The sequence below is a fragment of the Lygodium microphyllum genome, chromosome 8, assembly GCF_053477565.2.
Source record: "Lygodium microphyllum isolate KBCC chromosome 8, Lygodium_microphyllum_v1.1.10, whole genome shotgun sequence".
Taxonomy (NCBI): Eukaryota; Viridiplantae; Streptophyta; class Polypodiopsida; order Schizaeales; family Lygodiaceae; genus Lygodium; species Lygodium microphyllum.
The window spans coordinates 98,968,570-98,977,768 of record NC_141142.1 but is presented as its reverse complement, the minus strand read 5'-3'; positions in this window follow the sequence as shown (position 1 = coordinate 98,977,768).

Here is a 9,199-nt window from a genome sequence, read left to right as displayed (position 1 = left end):
TTGTCAGACCATGCTCTAGGTGCTTGCTTCAAGCCATACAAGGCTTTCTTCAACCTACAAACAAACTCAGGATGAACAGCATGCACATAACCTAGTGGCTGCTCCATATAGACCTCTTTTTGCAAATCACCATGCAAGAAGGCATTCTTTACATCCATCTGATGTAAAGACCATCCCTTTGATGCAGCCATAGCAATGATTGCTCTTACGGTTGCCATCCTTGCAACCGGACTGAATGTTTCTTCATAGTCAATGCCATATGTTTGTGAATACCCCTTGACTACTAGTCTTGCCTTGTATCTGTTCACAGAACCATCTACATTGTGCTTCACCTTATAAACCCACTTGCAGCCAATTGCATTCTTACCTTTAGGCAAAGGTACCAATTCCCAGGTAGCATTTGCTTCCAAGGCATCCATTTCTTCATCCATGGCTTTCTCCCATTTTTCTTTTCCCATGGCTTGCTCAAAAGAAGTGGGTTCTGGTTCATATATCACTTTGACCATATATGCATAGTGAATGGCTGTAAATCCGTCATATTTCAGCCTATCCACAGGATACCTAGCTCTGGTAGACCTGCGCAAAGTAGGTTCACTCCCAGGTGCTCTCAAAACATCCCTGGTCTTCCTTACTCCAGGTGTAACAATAGAAGGAATACCCAACTCATCATCAATGCTCTGTTCTGAGCCACTGGATTCACCATCCACATAAGAGTGACCTGCATTCACATCAAACATGGGCTGATCTACCTTCTCTTTTCCTTTTCGTGAAACCTGCATACCATTATCTGTATTGTTTTGAGGAGATTCTCCTTATCTCAATCTGCCTGTCCATGGCAAAGAATATAACCCACTACTAGAGGACACTCCAGGTCCACTAATATTTTGTGACTGCTGCTGTGAATTCTGTGTAGCATTACCATTTTGTGCATCTACATCATCAATCACATTTACTGGTTTATACCAGCTACTCATCTCATCAAAAACAACATCTCTGCTCACTGTAAACTTACGTGTAGAAGGGTTATAGAATCTATACCCTTTCTGCTAGAGAGTAACCAATAAAGATGCACTTCTCAGCTTTTGGATCCAACTTGGATCTCAACTCATCTGGCACATGAACATAGGCAATGCAACCAAAAATCTTCAAATAAGAAATATCTGGTTTCCTACCAGTATACCTCTCCTCTGGAGTCATCCCATGTATTGCTGCAGTGGGAGTCCTGTTCATTATGTAGACTGTTGTAGCAACTGCTTCAGCCCAATAAAAATTTGGCAAGTCTTTTTCATTGAGCATGGCACGAGATACCTCTCCAATATGCCTGTTTTTTCTTTCTGCAATTCCATTTTGCTGTGGGGTATGACTGCATGAATATTGCTGCTTTATGCCATGCTCCTGCAAGAACCTTGCAAACTCATTTGAGAGGTACTCTCCCCCTCCATCTGACCTTAGGCATTTTATTTGCAGGCTTGTTTCTTTTCCAATCACAGCTTTAAGAGTTTTGAAATGCCCAAAAACTTCACTTTTCTTTTTCATAAAATACACCCAAACTTTTCTGCTATAGTCATCAATAAAAGTGACAAAATAATGACAGCCTCCAAGAGATGCAGCTTTAGTAGTCCACACATCAGAGTGGATTAATTTCAATGGCTTCTTACTCTCTTAAACATGTCTAGGAAATGGTTTCCTTGCCTGTTTTCCAAACTGACAAGCTTCACATATCTTATGTATTTCTGCAACCTTGAATTTTGGCAAATCCTACAATAATATTTTGGGCTTGCATTGATTTAAGTCGTTGTACATTAACATGACCAATGCGTTTATGCCAGATATCAATATCTGCAACTACACCGGTCCCATGTGCAAACATTGCTGCACTCAATTCAGGCATGCCTGCATCCAATGTAAACATTCTGTCCTTCTTCTTTCCTTTTGCTATTAAGCGACCTTTATTTTTCATATCCTCAACAAAGCATCCATGGGAATTAAATCTGGCTTGCAAGCCTTGCTCAACCATTTGACCAACAGAAACCAGGTTCTTGGTGATATTCGGAACATGAAATACATACGATAGGTATTTCTTTTTCCCATCCTGCATAGACAAAGGAATATTTCCAATCTGCACAATAGGATGTGCAGTATCATCACCAGTCTCCACAAATCCTGGTTTTTCCATTTTCCTTGCATCCTGCATCCATTCTGCATGACCTATCATGTGGTTTGATGCACCTGAGTCAACATACCACACATCATTACTTTCTTCTGCACTTGTCACAAAATTGGTCATGTGTTGCACCATAAACAAATGCTCATTTCTGTCATCACCCTGTCTACTAGAAGATGCATAATTCCCTTGTTGCAGTTTTCCATTCATGATGTCATTCTGCTTTTTATAGCAGTCTTTAGCCATATGACCCATTTTACCACAGTAGTAGCATTCAACATTACTGTTTATATTTTGGCCTCTTTGCCATCCACCACGACCTCTTTGACTCCCCCTGCCTCTAGAGTTACCACGTCCTCCTCCATAGGACTGGTTTTCTTGAGTTTGCAGCATATTGTGATTTCTACCACGGCCTCCAGATCAGCCTCCTCTACCTCTGCCTCTACCTCTTCCAGCATTTGAGTAGAAGACAGCTTCTTTTGAAGTTCCTCCTGAAGAAAATGCACCACCATTTCTCTGCTCCTCAGAAATTAGAAGAGCAATCAACTCCTCAAAATCAGGAAATCTTTCACGGACGGAAATCGATGTTCGGAACTATGCATAATCCTTTCCTAGACCATTCAAGGTCACAGAAACTAAATCATCATCTTCCACTGGTGACCCAATGGAAGCAAGTGCATCTGCAATCTTCTTCACCTTCATGTGGTAGTCATTGATGCTCATACTTTCTCTTTGCACATTGTGCAACTCTTGCTTGAGCTGCATTTTCCTGGCTTGCGTATTTGTGCTATACATTTTTGACAAAGTATCCCATGCCTCCTTTGGCATACTTGCATCCTGAATATGCACAATCATAGAGTCTGAAATGCTGATAGACAGCCAATACATAACTTTCCTGGCTCTCTCATGCCATGCTTTAAATGTCTGCATTTGTTGTTGATTGGGAACATCAGGAAGAACTGGTTCTTCTTCATTTCCTGCAACAAATTTCCAATATCCTTTTCCCATAAGGAAATTCGTCATTCTAAACTTCCATGCTTGGAAGTTGTTCTTGTCAAGCTTTTCAGTTACAATCTGTGAAAGAGAATCAGACGCCATTACAGAACACTGCAAAAAATTCTGTCACTGCAAAAAAACACAGCTTCATCCTCACAAGGGCAAATCTGCAAAACTGACGAAAGTGGTATTTGACCACACAGTCACTTCCTAGTGACGATTTTGCATATACAGGAACCAAGGATGATTCTGCAACTCCCAATGTCTCTGCACACAAGCATACGATGCAATTTCTGTGGTAACTTTTCACCGACCTGTAGAATAGTGGTCGCACAGCATAAAACAAGGCTTTTTCCTGAGTGTGTGCAGAAAACTTCCGCCTCCAAAACAGGCCCCGAAATGGCCTCAAATCAAAAAAACAGGGTCACCAAGGGCTAAAGCCATGTCCCCAGCATATACTGCCCTCTTGCTTCACCGCGAAGGGCGTCTCAACCTGAGACAATGCACTCCTGCACTTTTCGGCTGTGCTACCTGCAAAGACTTGCTCCCAAACTAGAAAAATGAAAGCAACACTGGTCTTCTTACCATAACACCGCGAACTTGGCTTGCTTTCTTGAGCTCCTTACCATGAACAAGGCTCTGATACCATGTCAAGATTGTGGGAGAGAAGGAAGGAGTCTCACTTGTAGCTTTCTTGCTTGCATAATGGGGGAATACACACAGAGGTGGAGGCTAAAAATAGTTTTCCTCTTCTTAGTTTTTGTGTAAGCCAAAAGAACTCAAGTATATAGAAATAGAAGAACCCTATATATGGGTCTCAAACAAAACTCAACTAACTAAGGTGGCATACTAACTGAGCCACGAACTAGAGTAGATAAGGATAGCTGTCATCTAGCTATTATTCATGGGCGGTGTACCAACCGCATCAACTGACAAGTCGGTGACATAAATGCACAACGGTCACCCTAGCATATCACGAGTAGAGCTCGATATCTCAACAGGTAGGAAGTTTGGGTGTTTTTTATCTTCAAAACAAGTAAGTATTTTGGGATATTTTGGTTTTTTGATAATTGGAAAGCATGGAGAATCTATTTCAGTTTTTTGCCTTTGATTTTTGTTGCATTTAGCATAGGTTAGAATTAGGAAATCGAACCGGATAAGGGTAGGGTTTACTGTTTCAAAATAGGGCAAAACAGGGCAAAAATCGTGCAAAATGGGTAAAATGCTCGCTAGTGATGCCTAAGATCGGCAAGTGAGTGATTGGGGGCATCAACGCCACACTTGGGAAGGGGTATAAGAGCCAGGAGGCCAAGGGAGAGCTCATTTGTGCCATTTTAGTGAGAGAGAGAGAGAGAGAGAGAGAGAGAGAGAGAGAGATAGAGAGCTCTAGCCCGCATCAATTCGATTGCATCACCGATGCGCTTACCGGCCCATTCAGGTATATGAATCTCTCCCTCTACTCCCCTAGATAGGATCTGGAAGTGTATGGCCATGGTGCTGGCCTACATCTGGTGAATCGATCAAAATCGTATTCGCACGGGTTACACGTGCCACATTCGGCCCGACCGAGTGGCCTTTCCTGGGCCGAGTCCCAGAATCGGCCCTCGGCCCTTGTCAATCGGCCCACTCGCTAGTCGGCCCTCGGACCGCCGTCTAAGGCAAACTGTCCGAGTCAACCCATTCCGCCGTCCGATTCAAAACTTTTTGCCATGTGGCACATCTGTCCGAGTCTCAAATTCGGCCCTCGGCCCAAGGGCCGTTCAGCGTCCGAATCACCTTGTCCGAACTCACCATTCGGCCCGAGTCCGAATCAAAACCGTTCGAGTCTATCCCCGAAATTGGACCCTCAGCCTTGTGCCTCAGCCTATCCGAGTGACCTACTCGGACCCTGCAATTCGGACCAGATGGTCCGAGTGCAACTTTTTATCAAATTTTTCAAAAGTTTGACCTGACCCGGCAAATACATAGGAGCGCAAACTGTCGCTTCAGGTGCTCAGAACTTGATTCTTGCAATGTAATAGGAGAAATTGTAGTGCGCAGCCGCTTGGCAGTAGCTAGAAGTGGGCAGTTGTGAGATCCAAGGACTTAGACGCGAACCGTTGAGCTGTAAAACCTGATTGATCGAAAACGAACAAGGCGACATACGAGAAAACCCTAAACCCTGACAAAACAGCCAGAAAATGGATCTACAAGTCTATCAAGCCCGAAACAAGTGAGAGTGTGTAAGACGCTAAGGAATTGCTTACTGCACTCACATTGAATTTCCGCACTTGAAGTACACTTAAGAAAGCTGAGAGCCTGATTGGGCACAAGTGCACGAGAAACGACATGCACACTTAGTGACCATAAATTGAGGTTTGTATTCAATAACCAAAGGAACTCACTCAGATAAACCACTCAAAGAACCCACCAATAGGAGAGGACCCAAGACATAGACAAACCATCAAAGTGCAGAGTAGGACCGAGCAAGGGGCACCAATGACGTGGATTTAACAAGTCTACTGAACCTGATCGATAGCTTAGTGGAGCAAGACAACTCGGCGATGGCAGAGGAAGGCTTAGACCGCGGGTCTAATGAGGAACTCGATTTAAACATCTTCCCAGATGCTATTCAGCAGTTGGTGAGCAGTTACGACACGCATGCCTGGTACGAGCACCGTGGCAGGATAGCAGATGCAATCATTGTAGACCTAGAAGAGGAGAGAAGGCTAGCCCGTAGAGCATTGCAGAGCATAGCCGAGTACAATAGGAAGCAGCAAGCTAGGAGTCAAAGGCAAAGCATGGAGTTGCATGAGGTGCAGCGAGTGCTGAATGTAGCTGGCCGAAACCGAACAAACCATGAGAGAGCACTAGAGGGAGACTTGACGTTGAGCGAGCTTCTCATGAAGCGACTGCTCGATAATACAACAGCAGAGCAGAGTGCCACCGCACTAGCGACGTCGTTGCTCGCAGGACTAGGGGCGAACCAAGGCTCAAAGAGCCATGCCAAAATACCAATTGTTGCCAGCAACTCGATAAGTACTAACCTCATGACGACCCATATAGCTTTGTTGAGCAGTTTGAGCAAGTCTGCAAAGCCAACGGCCTCAATGACCAAACTCAACACTCGCAAGCATTCGGGCTTTGCCTAGGTGACAAGGGTAGGACGTGGTATACGAGCCTAGATGATCTAGAGCGAGCCAACTTCAATGACCTCAAGGATCTCTTCGTCAAGAGATTCGCTGAGCCCGGATACTCCAATAACCTACTAGTATGCTTGATGAACATCAAGCAGAAAGAGGAGAACATCCGCGACTACATGACCCATGTGAGGAGTCTCTTTAAGAGAATCCCTCTAGGCGAGCGACCGACTGAAAGAGCAGTTTTGGCTGTATTCATCAGCGTAATTTGAGACGAGGAGTTATATAAGGCTTTGGCAGGAAATTCAAGCTTGTAGTGGGACGTGGTAGCTAGAGTGTTTGAGAAAGCCATCAGAGTCGATTATCAGCTAAAAGAGCGGAGCTCTAGGAGCTCAAATCTAGAGGAGACCAACTCGAGAAGCTCAGAGAGAACGTCAGCCTCTAGTGAGCGGTCAATCCCATCATCCCAAGATACGAGGAAGGCCACCGAGACAGTTGGCTGAGGTCAAGATGGAATTGGCCAAGTTGCAAGACATGTTGAGACGACCAACGTGCCCGCACGTCCAATGCGTGTACTGTGGTGGAAACCACTTGCCGGCCGAGTGTCAAGACCCTAGGTCAAGACCTTGTGCTAACTGCGGTAGGTTCGGCCATGATGTTGCACATTGTAGATTACCAAGAAGACTTTTATACTCGCAACCCTATGGCCAGCCTTACCTAGCGAATAGGCCACAGCCATTCTTCGGAAGGGGAGCCCCATTGGCTCTTCCCGCGCCTAACGATATGAAACCAGTCGTCCCTAGAATGGACATAAACCCTACGGGCATTCCTAGACTGCCTGGTCCTTACGTCAACCACCCATCGAGCGATGCTCCAGTCCACTACGTGGAGGAGCTAAATGATGAAGAGACCTACATATACCCTTACGTCTCGCACGACGACGAGGGCAACGCGGTCCTCATGGATTATCGACCCGTGCCGGTGATGGCGTTAGGACGAGGATGAGATAGAGGCCTAGGAGGGCAGCCGCAAGATCCATTCATTTGTTGGACTTGTGGTCACCCAGGTCAGCTCTGAAAGAGAGCAGCAAAACAGAGACAAGGCTGACCAAAGGTGTGTAGAGTGCGGAATCACCCATCTTTTCGTAGATTGCCCAAAGTAAAAGCCATCCTCTAGCTCATCCAACTTGCCATCTGTCCCATTGGGGTTGTTTGGTGTCAAAAACCTCGATGGGGAGGCCATACCTATTCCATTGCGGGTCATGACCCGAGCCCAAATGAAGCAGGCCAGCATCTCTCTGCCAGGACCTAGTAATCTTGATGCAACCTCGATAGGGAAGAAAAGCCGCAAGCGGAAAAAGAAGAGATCAGAAGCTAAGGTCGCACTAAAGACCGAGAGTGCTACAACTCTGCCTGCTGGAAAGAAGGTTTCAGATGCAGAGGCAAAGACTTCAGCCCCTAAGACGGCCGAAAAGGGAAGCCTAAGGTAGGGGAATACCCGCATCCGAAGTGACAGTTAGAGGCCATAGAAAAGGTGAAGGAATGGGTAAAGGAGGCTCAAGAGCACCTCAAAGACGTTGAGCCCATCGTAGAGGACGAGATCGATGACCTCTCCAGCGTAAGCACGCCAATATCACCGCCTCAACCTAAGTTGGCAGAAGCAGCTGCGCCACAAGCAGTGCCGCTAAGACCAAGCCTTGACGCGACAGAGCCGCAGAACAGCCACGGCCATTGGCTCGAACAATCTATGTTAGAGGGGAAGGACGAGTATCCAACGATCTCCTGACCACGCTAGTGACTATCCCTATAACACTTAGCCTGGGAGATCTACTTAAGCAGCATCCTAGCCTATGGCAAGATCTTAAGCAATGGGTCAAAGGGTCACAAGAGCAGGTCACGGCAGACTCTCAAGACCATGATGCAAAAACGCAATTACCAAGTTTGACGCTGCACTCCGTGCCTAAATCCTTGCATGTCAATGCCTTTTGGGAAGGCTTTGAGATGCACACGGTCTTATCGGTCCTACCCCTAGGTGATACAACAAGAAAGGGAATCGTAGACACGGGAGCTGGGGTTAGTGTGCTTAGCCACGCAATGCTCTAGACTTGGGGAAATCCGCCTGTCGAAACTGCTAGGTTTAATGTCACGTTAGTAAATGATATGAGAGTGAAGCCATTCGAGGTACTTAAGAATTGGCCAGTGAAGATCGTAGGTGTCCAGTTCTCTGTTGACTTTATAGTCATGAAGGGAGTGGACTATGATATCCTATTAGGTCGACCCTGGATGCGCAACGCTAGAGTCATCGAAGATTAGGGTAACGGCTTGATCTTCCTTGGCAATAGAACGGATACCGTAAGAATAAAGATGGACACTTGGAAGACCTCACCAGTCGACCTAGACGCCATCTCTGCTATGCTCAAGGGAAACACTCAGGTCAAGAAGCCCTATGGACCCTTGACCAAGTATATCCCATGCCCAAAGGATGAGCGGGATTGGATGCACGTTCTTGCTACAATCGACCTGCCATTCTCAGATCATGAGGCGTATGAGCAAGCCATCAAACTGATCAGCAAGTCTAACGAAGCACTCTCTACACCAGTCTGCATGATGGCAGAAAGCCTCCGTGGAAAGCCTAAGCCTATCACCTTCCACGTACCATCCAACAAAAGAGAACTCTAGAGGATACTGGAATACCTAATGGACAAGCTAGCTAGCAATCCAGCTACAAACTTCAAACCACTCCAGGATCTCTTAGAGGAATCCAAGTGGCAATGGACCAGGGTGCACAATTTAAACCTCATATATAACTAGGCCCTAGTTCCTGACCAACGACACGAGACATACCAAACCCTAGGAGATGACGAGCAGTCGGATGACAAAGATTCTAGCGACGAATACGAAGATGGCCAATCCTTCAGTGA